Source organism: Lynx rufus, unplaced genomic scaffold (genome assembly GCF_022079265.1).
Source record: "Lynx rufus isolate CCGP_SWC_20201006 ecotype Redwood Valley unplaced genomic scaffold, mLynRuf1.p SCAF_2, whole genome shotgun sequence".
Lineage (NCBI taxonomy): Eukaryota > Metazoa > Chordata > Mammalia > Carnivora > Felidae > Lynx > Lynx rufus.
The window spans coordinates 174796715-174817877 of NW_025814834.1; positions in this window are offsets into that span (position 1 = coordinate 174796715).

Here is a 21163-nt window from a genome sequence, read left to right on the forward strand (position 1 = left end):
TCTTGATCTATATTAAGCTATAGTGTTTTCATGTAAAATACTATTTGTAATTATTGGCCATAAAGTAAAATGAACAATCTAGAGTAATGCTGTTTATCCTATGGTTTTGAGCACTGTCTGGACCCAGTCACAAACCACAATTCGAGAAGCAGAGCTCGAGGCAATATGGAAACACTGAATGGTTTTGAGGAACAAAGTAAAATAAGGCAATTGCTTTTCTGAATGATCTCTGTGCTGCTGTGTGGAGGATGGAAGGAGACAAGCATGTAGGCAGGGCAATCTGTTAGAAGGCTATTGGAATACGGAGTCCCTGGGTGGCTCAGTCGATTAAGTGCCCAACTCTTTTTTTTTTTTTTAATGTTTATTTTTGAGAGAGAGAGAGAGAGACAGATTGTGAGTGGGGGATGGTCAAAGACAGAGGGAGACACAGAATCTGAAGTGGGCTCCAGTCTCTGAGTTGTCAGCACAGAACCCGATGCGGTGCTTGAACTCAGAAACAGTGAGATCAGACCTGAGCTGAAGTCAGATGCTCAACCAACTGAGCCACCCAGGCGCCCCAGGCGCCCAACTCTTGATTTCGGCTCAGGTCGTGATCTCACAGTTCATGTGATCAAGCCTTGTGTTGGGCTTCATGCTGAGAACACAGAGCCTGCTGGGGATTCTTTCTCTCTCTCTCTCTCTCTCTGCCCCTCCCACTCATCTCTCTGTCTCTCTTTCAAAATAAATAAATAAACATTAGAAGAAGAAGAAGAAGAAGAAGAAGAAGAAGAAGAAGAAGAAGAAGAAGAAGGCTATTGAAATAATCCAGGTAAAAATTGATGAGACATAGGGGTTCCTGGGTGGCTCAGTTGGTTAAACATCCAACTCTTGATTTCAGCTCAGGTCATGATCTCACAGTTCTTCATGAGTTCGAGCTCCACATCCACACTGTCAGCGCAGAGCCTGCTAGGGATTCTCTCTCCCTTTCTCTCTCTCTCTCTCTCTCTCTCTCTCTCTCTCTCTCTCTGCCCCTCTCTTGCTCACTCTCTCAAAGTAAATCAATAAACTTAAAAAATAAATTGATGAGACTTTGAAGTAAGACCCTGGCAGTGAGAATGGAGCCAGTACAGGTGATTAAGAGACCTTGAGTGGTTACTTTCATCTCTGGGCTTCAGCAGAATAAACAAGTTGAACCACCCAAGAACCAAGATCCTTCCCAGCCCAAAGGTATTGTGATTTCTTTCTGCTTATATTTATTTTATGTGCTTGCCTTTAATCTATTATAAATATTCATGGTTTATTTCACTCAAAGACCAGCTTCATTCAAAGAAGACTTTTGCTGCTAGTTTGCCTATGAGATAACATTTTATAGACTTGTTTGTTTAAAAGGAGAAGAAATTCTATATATAAGGAGCAGTGATATTCTGACAAAGGTTTCTAGTTATTTCCAATTCTAATTGAATTCTAATTCTAATGTTACCTGGCATATAGGAGACACTCAATACACATGTTTTGAATTACCAAATGAATGAATTAATGGAAAGTAACATATTTCAATGGATTCAAACCCTTATTTTTTTTTATGTTTTTATTTGTTTTTGAGAGAGAGAAAGGGGGAGGGCAGAGCGAGAGAGGCGGACAGAGGATCTGACAGCACAGAGCCCAATGCGGGGCTCAAACTCACAAACCACGAGATTATGACCTGAACAGAAGTCACTTAACTGACTGAGCCACCCAGGTGCTTCTCAAACACTTCAGAGAGCAAGTCCTCCCTTACATTATCTGTGTAAACTTACATCGTCTTGGCACTTCAGCCCATAACTCCAGGGTCTTGTTCATATATGTTCTGTGCCCTCGGTTTACAAGGCCCTTTGCCTCTTAATCCATCTGGAAAAGTGCCTTTTCATGCGTCACAACTCAGCTTAAACACCACATTGTCAGAGAAGAGCAAAGCTATGTAAGACAAACACAGGCATTTAGAGTCACACAGACCTGGGTTCAAATCCAGACTCTCACACATATAGTGGAAGGGTGTCCCAAGAGCCTTCTTGTAAACTTTTGATCTATTAGATGGTAAGTAAAACAAGAAAGAAAAATTATTTCGCCAAACCCAGGTGTCATTTTGCATGGGGGGGAAGCATATCTCTGCAGGCAATTCAACCTGGTAACAGCACCAAGCTTCATGTTCAACTTCGCTGAACGTCTCAAACTGCTGCCCATGTGGCAACATGTCATAGGTTGGATAGCAAATATATCTGATGACACAAAATCTCAGCTATAATGGATGAGCCAGCACTTTAACTCCATCCAATTTCTGGATTTTGTCTGGGTCAAACATGTTCGCCAAGCTTGTGTATCACTGTGCTGGAGGGATCCATACTTAGGGTTGACCAAAGCTGGGCAGTGAGGTTCAGAAAACTTGCAACCAACTGAACCAACTGAAAAGATGGAACTCTCATCATTCCACCAGTCCTACACCTTCTCCCTGTGCCTGAGTCAGCCTTGGCTGATGCACCAAATGTGGCTTGTGAAGCATTTCACCCATTGTCAATCTCTTGGCCTTGGCATTCACAGATGTGTTCAGCCACCACCTTTACTCTCAAGCCTGTTTTCCAGAAGAAACCCAGAAATACTTGAATTTTATTTTCATCATGACATATCTGGAGGACTAAACAACATAAAATGTGCTCAAAGGGCAGATAATATGGACACCTTGAAACAAACTTCAAAATGATACTAAACCTGCTTAGATACCATTGACTCAAAATAAGTTTTGACACATGCTAGATTTCAGTCCTTAGGCAAGCCTCCTAATATCCCTTAGCTTCGGTTTCCTCACTATAAATTGTGAGTGATAATTTCCATCGCGAGATCTCAGTGGAGTGTATTAACATACCTAGCATATAGTAGATACCCAGTAAACAAAGTCTACAATTATGCATCTCAAAGTTCTACCTTTCACGGAATATACTTTCTTCTTTGGTACCATGTACACAGAGTGTCCTCACCTATTGAGTGGGCAAAATCAAACCAAATTCACAGGATTCTTAGGGCTAACTTAGATAGGACACATAAAATTATAAGCTCATCACAATTCCCATTTGCATTATCCTAAAATGCAACATGCTTCCACTAGGCTTCTAATCGCTCCCAAAGTGTTTATCATGTGTCTATATTGTTCATACAGCTACACATTCTTTGAGTTTCTCGTGTGTGTCTTGAAAAAGGACGGTTGAGTGATATGTGTTGAGAATTTACCATGAGCCAGGCCCGCAAAGGGTGTTTTTGATCCACTGTCTTGTTGGTTCTTCCCCTAGCCTCTGTAAGGAGGATGTTGGATCTCAACACAAGGTGGGTGTACTGATGCTATGAAGGTCAAAGTCCTCAGACCAGTGTGATGCCATGTTCTCTGCATCACTCTGTAGCTTAAGTGAGGCAAAAGCAGGCATTCAATAAATGTGGAAGAATTCTCCGGGTGATGAGGCACCTGTGCCAATGCTGAATGCTCACTAAGGCTCAGCACTTGAGAGCAAGCACTCTAGAGCCAAAATGCCTTGTTTCTTCCACTTTTCCAGCTGTCTGACTTTTGATAGGTTCTTAACCACTCCATGCCTCAGTTTAAATCAATTGCAAAGTAGAAATCATAATTGCATCTACCTCACATTATTGTTTGTTTTAAGAACAAAATATAATAGTGTATGTTGATTATTTCATACAGTGCCTGGCATACAGTAAGTGCTCAATAAATGTCTCCCTTAAATATTCAGTCTCAGAGCCTCTGAATGGCACCACTGGGGGCACTCAGGAAGCTGCCCCTTGAGCTGTGGCAGGCCCGGGCCTCAGGAGCCTGCAGAAACGTGGATGCTGTTGCCAATGGGAAGTGAGGCCCATCTCCAGCTCTAATGGCTTCACAGCTGACAAAGGGACACTGTTCATTTCCTTCAAAAGTTGTTTTGCTCTCTTTCCAAGGCTTTAGGGCAACTGCTGCTTCAATAGGAAGCTCTCTCAAGTAGTGAGTCAACAGACACTCATCCTAGGAGGTGATTCACACACCAGAGTGTGTGGTCCACAAATGGTGTGGGGGTGGTACCTCTTGGGGAGAGACTGACGTGCCCCTAAATGAGTTGTTTGTGATCGCAGGCTGCTCACCGAGCAGACATGGGAACAGATGCGCTAATTAAGTACTTGTCATGTCCCTCCGCACTCCTTCAGGAGGGGTGCAAATGGTCCTCGAAAAGATGCTGAACTTGGAGATAAGAAGTGTCATTGCCCCCCATCCCCCAGGCCTCTTCAAAATGAGGGCCAGTTAAGAGTCAGACAGAATGAGGAACTGGAGGCTTGCATGGTTTCAAGACGTGTGCTGTTTGTGTGGAGATAAAATGAGAGAATTCCTGAAAAGCTGGAGCTGAGGGCAATTTCAACGGGGTGACAGTCTTGTCCCTAAATTTTTACTCAATGATAAAAATTTTATCAAGATAAAAAAGTAATTAACCTATTATTTATCCATTTCTTCCAACGACTGCTCATGTTCTAGAGGTACTATAAATCTTATTCTGTATCCATTACAGCCAAGAGGGTTGCATGGACAGTGCCAAAATGCTTGGATCTGAAGCACAGCACTGGGAAATTCCTAAATCTCTCAGTGCCTCAGCTTCCTGACCTATAATATGGGTACTCTGAATAATACCTACCTGACAGGGTTGTGAACATTAATTGATCTAATACAGTGCTACTCAAAATGGGATCCACCCACCAGAGCTCATCTACAAACTTTCTTGTCCTCTGTCAGTTACGTACAAAAAGTAATAGTAACTGGGGTGCCTGGATGGCTCAGTCCGTTAAGTGTCTGACTTGTTTTCTGCTCAGGGCATGATTTCACAGTTCATGGGATCGATACCCACATCAGGCTCTGCACTTGGGATTCTCTGTCTCCCTCTCTCTCTGCCCCTCCCCTGTGTGTGCTCTCTCTCTCTCTCTCTCTCTCTCTCTCTCTCTCTCTCTCTCCCTCTCTTTCAAAATAAACATTAAAAAAAGTAAGAGTTGGGTCGCCTGGGTGGCTCAGTCAGTTAAGCGTCCAACTTTGGCTCGGGTCATGATCTCATGGTCTGTGGGTTCGAGTCCCACGTGGGGCTCTGTGCTGACAGCTCGGAGCCTGGAGCCTGCTTCAGATTCTGTGTCTCCCTCTCTCTCTCCACATTAAAAAAAAAAAACAAAAAAAAAACATTAAAAAAAAAAAGTAAGAGTAACCTTTTGGGAACCTTTATCCCAACTGCCCATTACAACAACCGTTTTATTATATTTTACAAAAGTATCAGTTTGAAGTAGATAAATTTTTTTTTTTTTTTTTTTTAAACTGGCCCATGGGGCGCCTGGGTGGCACAGTCGGTTGAGCGTCCGACTTCAGCCAGGTCACGATTTCGCGGTCCGTGAGTTCGAGCCCCGCGTCGGGCTCTGGGCTGATGGCTCAGAGCCTGGAGCCTGTTTCCGATTCTGTGTCTCCCTCTCTCTCTGCCCCTCCCCCGTTCATGCTCTGTCTCTCTCTGTCCCAAAAATAAATAAAAAACGTTGAAAAAAAAATTAAAAAAAAATAAATAAAAAAAACCTGGCCCTTCATCACAGTTTGAGAACAACTAATGGAGTTCATCTTAAAATGTAGATGTGTCTGGGGCGCCTGGGTGGCGCAGTCGGTTAAGCGTCCGACTTCAGCCAGGTCACGATCTCGCGGTCCGTGAGTTCGAGCCCCACGTCAGGCTCTGGGCTGATGGCTCGGAGCCTGGAGCCTGTTTCCGATTCTGTGTCTCCCTCTCTCTCTGCCCCTCCCCCGTTCATGCTCTTTCTCTCTCTGTCCCCAAAATAAATAAACGTTGAAAAAAAAATGTAGATGTGTCGCAGTATCTACTTTTTAATTTTTTTATGTTTATTTATTTTTGAGAGAGAGAGACAGAGCACGAGCAGGGGAGGGACAGAGAGAGAGGGAGACAGGCATTTAAGGTACCCTCAGTTTTCTCTTCCATAAAGTGAGAGATTCAAAACAAATGTATGTATGATAGTGTAGTGTAGCAGAAGGAACAGAAATTTTGGAAATAGGCGTAACTGTGTTTGGTCTTTCACTCCACTGCCTACTGCTTGAGAGTCATTTTCTGGGCCTCAGCTTCCTCACTAGTAAAACGGGGATAGTAACACTGAACTTTGTTGGGTCTTTGTGAGAATGAGCAGTGATACTTGCAGTGTGCCCTTGACATAGAGTATTTCAATAATTGTTAGCTTCCATCTCCCTGCCCTCCTGTTGCCAGGAAGGAACTTCTGAGAAGTAAAAATTAAAGATGGTCACAAATGTTTTGCTATCCTCCTCACTGAGAGGTGGAATCTAGATCCCCTCCCCTTGAATCTGAGCTGGGCTTAGTTACTTGCTTGACCACAGCATGTAGCAGAAGTCATGTTCTAGGACCTACAAAGCTAGGTCATAGGGAACCTTGCAGTTTTCACCTGGGCTTCTTGGAAATCTTGCAGTGGAGGAAGCCATCTGCCATGTAAGTTTCTGATTCCTCTGTTCTCCATGCTTCGAGGAGCCCAAGCTAGAGAAGGCAGTGGAGGAGAGATGCCCAGCTAGTTCCCAGCTGGCCCACGTGCCAGACATGAATGAAGTCTTCTGATGAGTCCAATGCCAGCCATTATCTCTGACAATAGCCACGTGAAAGACTCTAAGCAAGAACCACCCAGTTAAGGCTGTCAACAGGCAGAACTATAAGAAAAAATACTGTATTGTTGTTTTAGCCACTGCATTATGGGATGGTTTGCTAAGCAGCAGTAGATAGCCAAAAACATTCTGCTGGAGTACAACTCCTGGTCTTTCCGCCTATTCCTAACTTATGAGTGGTTGCTGGTTTGCCAATAATTTAAACTGCATTAGTCCACAATCTTGTACTGGCCAGGAGTAAAGTGTTTAAGGTTGCTCTTCCCACATGGGCTGCCCTTGTTTCCCATTCTGTGATCTATGAGCATTCTCTTCCGTCTCCTCTTTGATTTGAGTGCCCGTTCTGGGGTGGGTGGGGAGGAGGCTGCTTGCCTCACTGATCTTGCCTGTCTATGACTGGGTAGGTAAGTGAGTGGAAGCCAATTTGGCTTCAGGCTGAAGTTACTTTCTCCAGTCTAGATCTGATATTTTGACCTCCTTCTCTTTGACTCAACTGGGTTAGAACCACTAGTGGGGAGCATTGGGACTGGCACTTCAGAGAGACCCCCAATGTCCCTTATAGCTCTGACATTCTGTAGGGCAAAGAGTTAGGTATGGAGCAGCTTCCTACTTTCCCTGTACCCTTGCTGATATGGAACTCTTGTCTACATTGCTAATAATGTGTTTAATTTCCTCAAACTTCCAAACAAGCTAAAGCAATTATAATCGTGGTTAGTAAGTTTCTGGTTTTCTCTTGACACTTTTGATGGTTTGCTTATATTAGTTCCCACAAAGATCATGACAAAAACTTTCTACCAAAGCCAAGCTGATAAACAGAGCCCTGGAGACTGCCATCACATCCTGTACATGACTCAAATATGACTTCTAATTTCCTCAGCCCCTGGGAAGATGACAGTGTGCATCCACTTTATTAAATTCTGTTGGGCCTTCAATATTTATTTATTTATTTTTAGTGATTGTTGTATTGCTTCCAATCATTCTTGTTGCTCATGACACGGAAGGAAAATGGAAATTCTGTTAAGGTGGCAAATGTGGTGGTTTTCTGCCTTCTCTCCACGACAATGGTAAGTCATATTCGTCCATCCATCCATCCAGTCATTCATTCAGCATGTCTTTATTGGGAGGCTTCTCTGAACTGAGTCAGGTGCTGAGCCCTGGACATATAACTGTAAGTGAGATCCTTGTAAGCCCTTTCCTCAAAGGGAGTACATCTAGTGATGGAGCACCTGAGCAGAGAGTGGCAATGCTGTGTAATGCGTGTTCCAACAAGGAAATGCATATACACATGCACATTCTTCTGAGGGAGGAAAGCAGAGGCACTGAGGACACCATCCTCTGATAGCCATCTCCTCTGAGTATTCGAGTTTAAGCACAAAATTTGAACATTTTTGTGACTCAGCTCATGGGCAAATTTCACCATTGCATTTTGCATCCTTCATGCACCTTAAGATTTACAAAATACTAAGCAACACAATTGCTGGAGGTGGAAAATCAGTCTCTAATAAAATGCATTAACATGGCGATTGCAACATACATTAGCTTAGTTAAGCCGCACCACAGCCCTGTGAAGCAGCCTACTATATAGAAGCCTCTATAGGTTAAGTTACTTGCCTAAGATCACACAGCCAGGGAATGGCAGAAACAAGGTATGAAAACAGGTCTGTATGAGTCCAATTCCATCCTCTCTCTATCGTACTGCACAACAGGAAAATATCTACAGAAAGAGCAACTCCACCCCGAACATTTAAAAATAATAAAATAATTTAAAAATAATAAAACCCTTATTGGGGAAACAACAATAAAAGACAAATAGGAAGAATGCTAATGGTCTAATAATGTTAAGATACAAAAAAAAAATGCAAATGTTATGGGCTTAATGTTTGTGTCCCCCCCCTCAAAAGTCTCAGATTGAAGTCCTAGTCCCCAATATGATGGATGGTATTTGAGGTGGAGCCTTTAGAGGGTGGTTAGTTTTATATGAAGTCAGGAGGGTGGGACCCGTATGATGGGATTAGTGCCTTTATGAAAAGAGGAAGAGAGAGAGATGATCCATCTCTCTATCTCCAGGAATATGAACCAAGGAAAAGCCATATGAGGACACATGGATAAGGTGGCCTTCTGCAAGCCAGGAAGTGTCTCTCCCAGTCACCAAATCTGCCAGCACCTTGATCTTGGACTTCCCAGCTTCTAAAACTGTGAGAAATAAATGTCTGTTGTTCAGGCCACTCAATCTATGGTATTTTGTTATAACAGCCCAAGAAGACCATGACAGCAGAATACAAAATTCAATACAAGCATAACAATGTAACACAAATTGTACAAAACAGAGCAAAACAAAACAAAATAGAAAAAAAGCCTTAAAATGTTAACTCTGTTCTAAGTGATAAAAAATACTTTTTCAAACTCTTCTATATTTTCTAAAATGTTTATAAAACAGCTCATATGAGCTCCAACTGCTCAAAGGCTAATGTTTATTGAGCATTTAACTCCATGCCCGGATTCATAATTTCAGTTGGTCCTCACAATAATCATATGGGGCAAGAACTACAGATTCCTCTATTTTACATGAGGAAAAAGTGAGGCCAAGAGAAGTTAAGTCATTTTAAAGATCACACATCTGGGAAATGACAGAGTAGGTATTCAAACTTCACTCTGTATGGCTCTACAACTAACCTGCTTATCCCAAAAACAATAAACTCTATGCTCTTCCTTGGCTTCATCCTAAATTTAGACTCCAAAACTGTTATGTTACTACAAAATTTTAACCTTCATTTGTATATTTATATTTTGATACTGGGAAGACAATAAGCCTGCAGAGGTGGCTCAAAAGTGCAGACTACCCTGAGGGAGTAAATTCCTTAGTGTGAGGACATGAATTAATTCTTAAAGACCACTTAGTAATTTGCTTAATCTCAGGGGGCCTCCTTCATCCTTTCCAGCTTTTCCTTTCTGTTACCCTTCTCATTGGCTGACCTATTGAATCACAGAACCCTAAGGCTGGAAGGACCACAGAGACCATCTACTCAGATTCCCCAGGTGATGCTGGAGGCCTTCTTTAACCTTCCCAGCAAGGGGTCCTCTAACTATACCTTGAATACAGGTCTGTATGAGTCCATCTTGAATATATCTTGAAGACACCTCCAGGGCAATTGCCGCCCTTAACACCATGATCCCAGCATCACCCAGCTCTTAACTGGGACCATGTTCTGGCTTTCAGGGAATTTATAACAACCACATTATCTGCAGAGACAAACGAAGCAAACACAGTGCTGTCCTTGCTTTTCCCTCATGGAAAAGGAATTTTAATGTGCTGCAGTAAATTGCTTGTCCAGCATATTCAAGACACTAGTGCCTGACTATGGAAGAAATCGTTGTCTATACTCAGCCAAGAGGCATCTTGCATCAGGCCAGGCTGCCTCTGACAAGGCTTCTTCTTCAGGCTGCTCCTGCTCCAGTCTTCCACATCTCAGTAAACGACACCTACATCCTAGCATCGCTCAAGCCAAAAACCTAGGAGTTATTCTTGTTGCCTCCTTCTTCCTCACCCCCACAGACAATCTGTCACCAAATCCTGTTGATTATACCTCTAAAATATAACTCAATTTCATCTACTTCTCTCATCGACTCATGTCCAAACAACTACCATTTCCCATCTGGACCCCTGGGCTCCCCCACTTTGGCAATACTCCCCCCCCCCCACCAAAACACATACACACACACACACACACACACACACACACACACACACACACACACCATAATCCATTAACTGTCCAATACCCAAAGTGATCTTTTAGAAAAATATGCTAGGTCATGTCACTTTTCTCCTTAAAATCCAAAAATGGCTTTCCATTGCCCTCATAATACCATTAAAAACACTTCCTGATACTTCCAAAGCCCCTATAATGGCCTCAGCCACCTCTTGGCTTCATCTCAACAGACAGCTTTCAATTCCTGCCTGCCTCAGGGCTCTCACCTCCCACCATCCTGGAATGTTTCCCCTGCACTGTCCATCTCCTTCCCTGACCTTTGTTTGGCTGGTTCCTATTCATTCTTCAAATGTCAGCTTAAATGTCACGTCCTCAGAGAGGTCTTCCATGATTTCCCAATCTATATTAGCTCCCTGTGGAGGTCAGGGCTCTTGCCTTGCAAATAACAAAAACTTAACTCTAACTGATTTAATTAAATAAACAGTTTTTCTTGGATAAATTAACATTTGACCCATGGAGCTGAGAAGTCTAGAAATGATCTTGCTTCAGACACAGTAGATCCAACATTCAAATGATGTCATCAGAACTGTGTTTGACTCCATCTTTTCATTCAATCTTATATTTAAAGAATATTTATTGGGGCGCATGGGTGGCGCAGTCGGTTAAGCGTCCGACTTCAGCCAGGTCACGATCTCGCGGTCCGTGGGTTCGAGCCCCGCGTCGGGCTCTGGGCTGATGGCTCAGAGCCTGGAGCCTGTTTCCGATGCTGTGTCTCCCTCTCTCTCTGCCCCTCCCCCGTTCATGCTGTGTCTCTCTCTGTCCCAAAAATAAATAAACGTTGAAAAAAAAATTTAAAAAGAATATTTATTGAGTATCTAGTAGATACCAGGCACAGTTCTAGGTGTTAGGATGTATCAGTTAAGAAAATTACCTTCATGGAGCTGTTATGCTAACAAAAAAAGATGCACAAAGAATAGTAAAGATAGTAAACGAGGAGAGTATACTGCATATTAGAAAATGTAGAACAAGATAAAGTAGATTGGTAGTGCAGAGAGAGGGAACGGGGCTTGCAATTTTAAATAGGGTAGTCATAGTAGACTTCTATGATAAGGCGACATTCGAGCAAAGATTTGGAGGTGAGGAAGCAAGTCGTGTAAGTATCTGAGCTGGTAGGCTTTCCAGGCTGAGGGAATGGCCAGTGAAAATGCCCCACACAAGAGTGTGTCTGCCATCCTCAGGACCAGCAAGGGAGCAAAAGTGACAAAAAAAGGAATAGGTGAGGGAAGAGAGCAGGAGGTCATAGGTAGCAGGAGTCCCATCCGAGAGAGCCTCATGAGCCATTGGAAGGTTTTTGAGTAGAAGAGTTAAAAATCTGACTTCTGAATGAATCATTCTGTGTTGAGTGAAGATTTCAGGGAAAGGCAAGAGTAGAAGCAGGGGTACCAGTTAGGCCCCTATCACAGTCTTCCAAAGGAGAGTAACAGGGACTTTGGACCATAGTGAAAGCAGTGAAATGGTGAGAAGGGGCTGGACACTGGACACATTTGACAGATTGGATGTGGGGTGTGCCAGAAACCCAGGATAAAGGCTTCATTTTCCAGCCTCTCTGAAGGTAGGTGGAGTCACCAAATTCTAAGTTTTGGCTCATGGGACATAAGCAGAAGGAGGTGGGCAATTTCTCAAAGGGAAGAGGCATGCCCTCCACTTTGCCTCTTACCTCTGCCTTGCTGGCTGACTTTCAGCTGTAACATGGATAGCTGTCTTATATGTCGCCATCTTGGATCCCTCCAGGGGAGCCACAGAGTGACCCAGGGAGGAGCTGTCACAGCAGCCCTGATCTGTCAATGCATGGTGATGAGAAAGGAAGATATCTCCAAGTATATGAGCCCTTTTACTTTAAATCTCTGCACAAGAGGGAAAATGCCTATCATATGTAAGACAATGGCCATGTAAGCTTCATCTCACATGTGCCAACAGGACTTTATATTGAATGTGAAAGGGAAATATTTTGATGGCAGAAATTTTAGAAGTTTTAGAAGTTACTAAAAGGAAGCTTTACTTCCCATAATGAACTATTTCATTCACAAAATATTTTTTAATTGAATTATAGTTGACATAATGATATATATTAATTTTAGGTTCACAACATAGTGGTTTGACAATTCTATACATTCACAAAATACTTTTAACTACATTATTTCCTTTAATTCTTGAAAGAACACTGTGAGCAGAGTGTTATTCTCCACTCTATTGTGATCACCCGGTAGATAGGGACTGTATTTTAATCATCTTTATAACCACATCCCCTATATCTTCAGTCCAGGGTCTAGCATCCAAATGTGTTTAGTAGATACCTGATTAGTAAGTGGATTTGCAAATGCTTGGATGCGTGAAAAATATGGTTCCCCCATTTTCAAGATATTCAAAAAAATACCAAGATGGTAAGTGACTTGCTCCGGGTCACACAGTTTGTAAGAGATCAAGTCGGAAAGCTAGGCTCTCTGAGTTGACACGTTGCTTTGGATTTTACCCAAAGAAGAGAGCAGGCAGGAGAAATATGGGGAAAGGGGGAGCAAGAGCTGAGGGAAGATAAAGGAAGAGAGAAGACGGGGAATAAGCAGGGACCTTACCCGTTGACTGGGTCATATTGCCTGAAGGGAAGAAAACAAATGCAGTAGGGATTTCCTCACTTGGAGTCCCGGGGTAGAACATGACGACATGGTAAAGGCACATCAAAAGCCGGCCTCTCTCGGGAGGGAAGCACGCCTCAGAGCCCGCTTGGCGCTCTCAGCTGTCTGAACTCCAGAGCTGCTCTGAGTCACTTTCCCGCTGGCAGATTCCCGACACAGATACTCTCTCTGGGTAATGGATCCTTCCGTAAGAAAGATCATTTAAGAAAACCAGACCAGTAAAGCACAAGCTGCTTGTGTTTGCCGGGAACAGAAACAAGTGTGTCTTTTCCTTTAAATCGTTCTCGTGTGACTTTAAACCTTCCTGCTTGCACAACCTGAAAGGGAATTATGAGACCCAGATTTTTTTTTTTTTAATCATTCTGCAGCTTTAAAGTTTGGCTGCCTTATTCACTTAGTGGGGAGAATGTGGGCAGGGTTGCATGATATAAACTAAGCAACAAGGCCATGATATTCATCTCGGGCCACAACTGACAGCACAGAGCCATGATGACCAGAAATCACAGAGCTCTCCTCCCTGGGCAGGTGGCAAAGGCCGGTAGCTGGTGGTCTTAGCCACACCTTGCAGGCAGGCTAGTGCCCATTTGGAGGAGCTATTTTGAGCACAGACCTATAGCAGGCGTTAGGGTCAAAACCAGCCCTGTGTGTATGGAGCGCAGCAATAACCTAGACGGACTGTAGCCCGAGGCAGCCATGTTTGTTAAGTACCTACCACGCACCAGACCCTGGGCTGGACTGTTCCATTTCCATTATCTTTAGGTCATTTTGTTTCATATCATTTCATCCTTCCAACAGCCCTCTGAGGTAGGGATGCTGACCCACCATTACAGATGGTGAAACTGGGTCTCAGGAACAAGTACCTTTCAAATGTACCCTGCTAATAAATGCAAAGCCAGAATTCCCTCCTGTTCACTTTGCACTCCACCGTTCGTTGTCTACCCCAGCAAGCATCACCTTTGCCATTCTGAGGATCCACCTAAACTCCTATGGGAGCAGACAAAGGAGAAATAAAGATGAAATCTCTGCAGCCTGGGAAGCATAGTGTGGGTGTGTGTCTGTCTGGACTCCCCTGGGAAGCAGTTCAGTGACTCTGTGCTGCCTTCCCAAGACCCCGCAGCCAGAATGGGAAGATGTAGACCACAGGGGAAAGGGAGGAAGGCAGCCCCTGCTCTGCGGCTAATGAGGTGTAACCACTGCACCCCAGGCACCGAGCCCTCCAAGGTCTCTGGAACCTCACGGCAGGTCCACTAAAGCTGCAAATCCGAGTGGCCATAGTATATTTTCAAAGGCTTAGCCAGCTCAGTAAGAAGAATGCCCTAGAATCTTCACTAATTCCGTGAGGTCTGTTTCCAAGACATGGGGCTTAGAGTCCAAGAATCTTACTGAATATCATCTGGGCTGCTTAACAGAGGAAAATCACAGCAAGTTCAAGGTGTCGGTGACTGTGATGGAAATGGGCTCCAGTGAGCATGAAATTAAATCAAATAAAAGCGTGGAAAACCTTGAAAAACCCCTTCCTGTCTTAAATGAAAACCACAGAAAATGTATGTGAATAGTTCCTTGATGTCCAGTTTTTTTCTATCCAAGTAAATCCTTTCAAAGGGTTGGAAGAGTTAGGGATAGCATGTGGCCGCGCAAATACACCCTCACATGTAAATAATTAACATAATATCTCTACTTTCAAAATTATTTTTACTACCACATTTACCTAAACCATTTTTTTAAAAGAAGTCCTTGGTTTTCTTATGAATGTGATAGAACATAATCCATGGCATTGAAACAAACATACATAAAACACATTGTGGATAATCACACATGTTAAATCTTGAGTCAGTATGAACAAAAAGATGGTAATATGATATTTTTGTTGATGCTGAATCGTAGTGGGTCTATTTCATGATACTTTGCAGGTTTCTGAGGTGGATGATGGAATTTCTTTTTAAAGATTTTGTTTTTAAGTAATCTCTACCCCCAACACAGAGATTGAACTCACAACCCCAAGATCAAGAGTCACGCGTTCCACTGACTGAGCCAGACAAGCGCCCTGGATGATGAAATTTTAATCCCATGAACTCTCCTATGCCAAGGAAGGTAAGGATACATAGAAATCTGTTCTGTTTCATCCAACAAACATTTGCTGAACACATATCAACCATACACATATCAGGAACTGTATCAAGTATTAGAAAGAATCAAGGTTGAACAAGTCAAATCACTGTTCACCACCCTGGGATTCACAATCGGGGGGTGGGGGTGGAATGAAATTGCAGGCATCAATTTTAAGTGATACGTTTTCTCAAATCTCTGGAATCAGGATGCAATTACAATCCACAATATGTCAAAATATAATTGACACCACTTATTCTTTCTTAATGGCACATAAAATAAGGGAATAGCTACTATCCATGGTAATGAAATTTAGATTCGATGAAATATGATAATTATTGCACAAGACAGAACATAGTGCTGAAACAAAGAGGTCCAAAATTTCCTTTCAAGCCGAAATGTACCATCCGTTCCTGGAAGAGTAGTTGTGGTTGAAGAACTTATGTCCAAGTGGGTAATTAAGGGTAAATAAGATAGACGCACTTATAAATTGTTTTGTTCATAATAACAAAACAATGAAAATGCACTGCTATTTTATGTAACTTTAATTAATAATAATGGGTATTACATAATTCATTTCTATTTACTTCACTTCCTTGAAATTTTTCAGGATCCCCTCTCCTTTGGTCACAATAAAATGGCTGTAAATTTGTTTTATGTACCTGCTGATAATATGCACATTGAGAGCAGTGTTAGTTTCCAGAATTTGGTCTTTCACCCAAATATTCAATTTTGTCTTGAGTGCATGGCTCACAGTTATTACTCAGTCCATGGGCCACTGATTTCCTAGAGATGAAGAATACTATTAATGCTTTTTTTTTTTAATAGCATTTTATTTTATTTTTTAAGTAGGCTCCATGCCCAATGTGGGGCTCAAACTCACGACCCTGATCAAGAGTTGCACACTCTACTGACTGAACCAGCCAGTCACCCCTAGAACCATGTGAATGCTTATGGGACAAACAACAAACACAATGTTGGGGTACCATTTTTTCAATATTTTCAGTCTAGTGTATCCGACAGGTATCTCTCAACGAACAAATCTTGCCACTGGCTTTCTCCTGCTCATGTCCTCTATACACCCCATGCTTTGGCCACAGCAGCTTGCTGCAACTCCCTCACCCTGTCTTCTTGTACCATCCATGCCTCCTTGTCTTCTCTTCTGCATTTTGTTTTCTTTTGCCTGGAGTGCACTTTCACTCTCTCTATACTTGGAAAGCTCTTGCTCAACTTTCAAAGCCCAGGTCTAACAACAGTGTCTTATCTTGGGCTTCCTGAGGAAAAAAGCCCTGAGATCAGGGCTTCAGACACTCGTGTATTTGGGAAGTAGTCCCAAGGATTATGAAGAAGGACTGGAAAGAGCGTAATAGTAAAGGAGGGAAAGTCATGGCAAGGGTAAGTTATTGCTCTGTTCCACTCTGTGGCCAACTGGGGCTCCATCCCACAGGGATTTGCTCCCCATTGGTGATCTGTTGTCTCCTTGTCTCATGGGGTGTTAACACCCTTGCTTTCCTAGACTGTGCATGTGTGCACTTTCTGGTGCAGAGAGTGAGAGACGCACAGTGCTCTCAGGTTATATCTGTATGACACTGGTTGCCATGGCTAATATAGATCTTCAAGCTCACTGGTTGCTACAATGACTTTTTGATTTGCTCGGAATGAAAAGTAACGTCCTTATAATGACACCTAAAGCTCTATAGCATGTGGTCCTGTTACCTGTCTGGCCTCCTCTCCTCCTACTCTCCCTTCGTTCATTTTCTCCACCCGGCTGGCCTCCACCAGGCACATTCCTGCCCAGAATCTTTGTGCTGGCCATTGCTTCCACCTGAACACTTTCTCCTGACATCAGTTTGGCACCTCCCTCAGCTTGGCAAGACTCTGCTCAAATGCTACCTTCCCAACAGCTCTACACTGAAGCTCCTATTTAAAACCTGCACCACTCCACCACTCTGAGCACTTGGGATCCATATCCTGCTCTACTTTTTTTTTCTTGTTCCATAGCACTCAATCACCTCTAACAGGGGCGCCTGGGTGGCGCAGTCGGTTAAGCGTCCGACTTCAGCCAGGTCATGATCTCGCGGTCCGTGAGTTCAAGCCCTGCGTCAGGCTCTGGGCTGATGGCTCAGAGCCTGGAGCCTGTTTCCGATTCTGTGTCTCCCTCTCTCTCTGCCCCTCCCCCGTTCATGCTCTGTCTCTCTCTGTCCCAAAAATAAATAAACATTGAAAAAAAAATTTAAAAAAAATTTGTGCCTTTAAAAAAAAAATCACCTCTAACAAATATATAATTAATTTATTATGTCTATTGTGTATTTTCTTTCCCCCTCTGCTAATATATAAGTTCTATCAGGGTAGGAACTTAGGCTTTTTTATTTATTGGCGTATCCCAAGCATGCAGAATAGTGCTTGGCACATAGTAGGTGTTCAATAAACATTTACTGAATTGAACGAAATATCTTGAAGCTTTGAGATAACAAGATGCTTCATAATATAGAGGACATGTCGTTCATCCAAACATTGATAGGGCACTTACTATGTGATAGGTGTGGATACCACGGACATGATCCCTGTCCTCAAGGAGGTCTCAGGCTAGTGTGGACATAGGCAGGCCCACAGACAATTACTGGCCAGAGTTATGGGCACTCTGACACAAGCATACACTTGTGGCTATAGGGTCACAGAGGAGGGGGTTTATGTGGATGGTCAGGAAGATATAAGAAAGGACACAACACTGAAGCTGGCTTTTCATATAGAAAGGGAGCTACCTAGGGGTGCCTGGGTGGCTCAGTCAGATAAGTGTCCAACTTCGGCTCAGGTCATGATCTCATGGCTGGTGAGTTCAAGCACTGCATCAGACTCTGTGCTGACAGCTCAGAGCCTGGAGCCTGCTTCAGATTCTGTGTGTGTCTCTCTCTCTGCCCCTTCCCCACTTGCACTCTGTGTGTGTGTGGGTGTGTGTGTATGTGTGTGAATAATAAATAAACCTTAAAGATTCTCTTATGATTTGTTTCCCTCTCTTAAAAAAAAAAGAAAGAAAGTGAGCTACCTAGACAATAAGGACATTGGACTGGATTTTATGTACACACACTCAATCATGTGTGAGCTATAGAACTGAGAGGTTTACACTTCATCTTAAACAGCCCTTCAGAATAAACACAGAATGAACTTTTCCTTTCAACTTGGTTATTTGCCTTCTTCCTACCCTCAATTCCCTCCAAAAGTATAGGCAGTGCACAAAATAAATAGGCAGGCAATAGAACTTCATACATCTTCATATATCTCTTTCACTAATGAGAAAGGACTTTGGGAATCTATTTAAGTTTATAATTTTTCCTATCTCTGTTAGGATGTGTAATTTTTGTCAGGATCATAATGCAACTGTTATATATATGTGTGTGTGTGTATATATATATGTATATTTATTCATATAGTTCTCCTTTAAAATATCCATTGATTACATGTTTATAAAGTAAGTTTTCTGTATTCAATTAAAAGAAAAATCTCTGACTTTATTCTTTGTAGTTGGTTTACTCATTCAACAAAAAATCGTTAAGTGATTATTATGTGCCAGGCATTGTGCTACAAGCGAGGGATGCAAAGAGGAACAGAAACATGGGGCACCTGGGTGGCTCAGCTGGTTGAGCATCTGATTCATGATTTCAGCTCAGGTCATGATTCCAGGGTCATGGGATTGAGCCCTGCATCAGGCTCCCTGCTGAGCTCGGAGCCTGCTCAGGATTCTCTCTCTCTCTTTCTCTCTCTGCCCTTCTCCCACTTGCATGTGCACACGCTCTCTCTTTAAAAAAGAAAAAAAGAAACATGTTCCCTGCCCTTAAGAAGACTTTAGTCTAGTGCCATACTCAGACCTGTGAAAACATAAGAACACTGAAGTGTTACATGTAGTGCAAAAGAAAGATTTAGGGCAACAGTCACAAACTGCAGGTCAGATGCAGCCCACATAAGTGTTTGTTTTGTTCAATAGTGTTTTTTTTTTAATTTGAATTGTTTTTCACAAATTAATCTTGATTTCTGGCTTGTCTTAAAAGAAAAATCAGAAGATCTGGTAACTCTGAGCCAGAGTTCCAAAATGGCAACAGTTGACTAAAGCTGAGTCAGAACCAGCTCTTTCAGAGGGAGAGAGAGAGAGGGGGTGAGAGAGCGGCAGAGCACCCCAGAATGTGGATGGGCTGGGAGTGGGGGAAGGGTTGCCGATTCCAGGCAGAGGGAATATTTTGTTTATGGCCCGTCCTTAACTAAGCAGCCAACCGTACACAACCCCATGCAAACTTCCACAATTCCATCCCCGTTTTGTCCACAACAATGTTCCTAAATGTCCATGAAATGAATAAGAATGTGATGAAAGAATTTTACCTTTGGAGGAGATTATTTCATAGGTCGTTTTATAAATGAAGAAGCAACAGTCTAGAGAGGTTGAGTAATTTGCCCAATGTAGGGCTGACATGAGCCTGTAGCTGTTAACAGATTGTACTAAGGGCCTGAGGAAACAGAGGGGACTTGAAACACAGCGCAGTATAGTGGGCATCTGTTGTTTTACTTACCCAGCCTCCATTCTTCCTCTCTCTGGAAACAGTACCCTTATTTTGCTCGGGGAGCCACCGCGCCTCCTTATTCCACGTGATGCTGGTGGAATTGAGTCCACCTGGCTTCTTGGATGGCACGTGACCCAAGCCTGGCCAGCTATACCCATCCTCCCGGAGCTGTTAAGAAAGAGGCATAATCCTTTCAGTGGGGGTTGCTGAGAAGAAAAAAATGCAATTCTAAATGATGCTATTAGAACCTAACCTAAGATAGCACGATGTCAGGAAAAAACGATAAGCTACCGTTCCTCGGGTAAATTGCTCAACTATTCTGAACCTCAGTTACTACATCTGTAAGTGGAAATAATAATTCCCTACCTCCAAGAGCTATAAGGAAATAATGTATGTAAAATGGCTGGCACACAGTAGGAGCTCATTAATATTGGCATCTTTTCTTTCCCTTCCAAATAATGTCAGATGGATGTAACATTACTGTAATTAAAATGTAAGAAGTGCATTGGCAGACGTTCCTTACAACATATTGAGAACAGCTTTTTCAGTAGCTACCTTATGTGATTTCAGGGAACTGGGGAGGGAAAATAAAATAAAATGCAGCTTGTTTTCCTGGAACAATTCAAGCCATATCCACTGCCTGCCAAGTGTAGCCCATAAGTAAGTCTACGTCTGCATTCATCTATTATCTCACCTCTGTATAGATAAAGTGGTTTTCCTATCTGATCACTGGCCATTTTATTTTTCAAATGGGAACTCTTTTGAATCCCTGGCAGTCATTTAGCTGACAGCTCGGATCATAACATAACAATAACATTAGTGAGCAGTTGTGTGACTGCTTTTAAAGCACTTTACAAATCTGAGCTAATTAGCATGAATGCTAACATGCTAGCTTTTTACGGATTAATATTGCAATTATACTTTGCTTCTTCAATAAAAATGCAGTGATCTTTTTTCACCAGAAATGGGGAGAAACGAAGCCATAAACTGCCTCTCCAATGGATTCAAACACAATGTAGTTAAAATGTGAGACAGACACTTTATTGACTGAACGTTCCTCTAACAACATTTGTGAGGATTTGCAGATATGGCACCTCTTACTAATTCTGTTTTAGGACCAACGAAGGAAATAGAGTGTATTAATGGGGGACAGAAAAAGAATTTGTTAACCCAAGATAAGTTTCCAACCTTCAAAATATACTTTCTACTCACTTCTAGACTTAAGCACCTCAAAGAGATCAGAAAAAGTATCTGGTTATAATTTATTCTTAAACCAAATGAGAAAATACCAGTTCACATAGTATTCCAAAAGACCCTATTCTTTTTGTTGTGAATTAGAATATAATAGAGTGAGGTATAGAGGGATAAAGACTTGGATTGAAATCTCACCTCGAGTACTCAGCTGTATAACTGTAACTCTATGAATTTTGGTTTCCT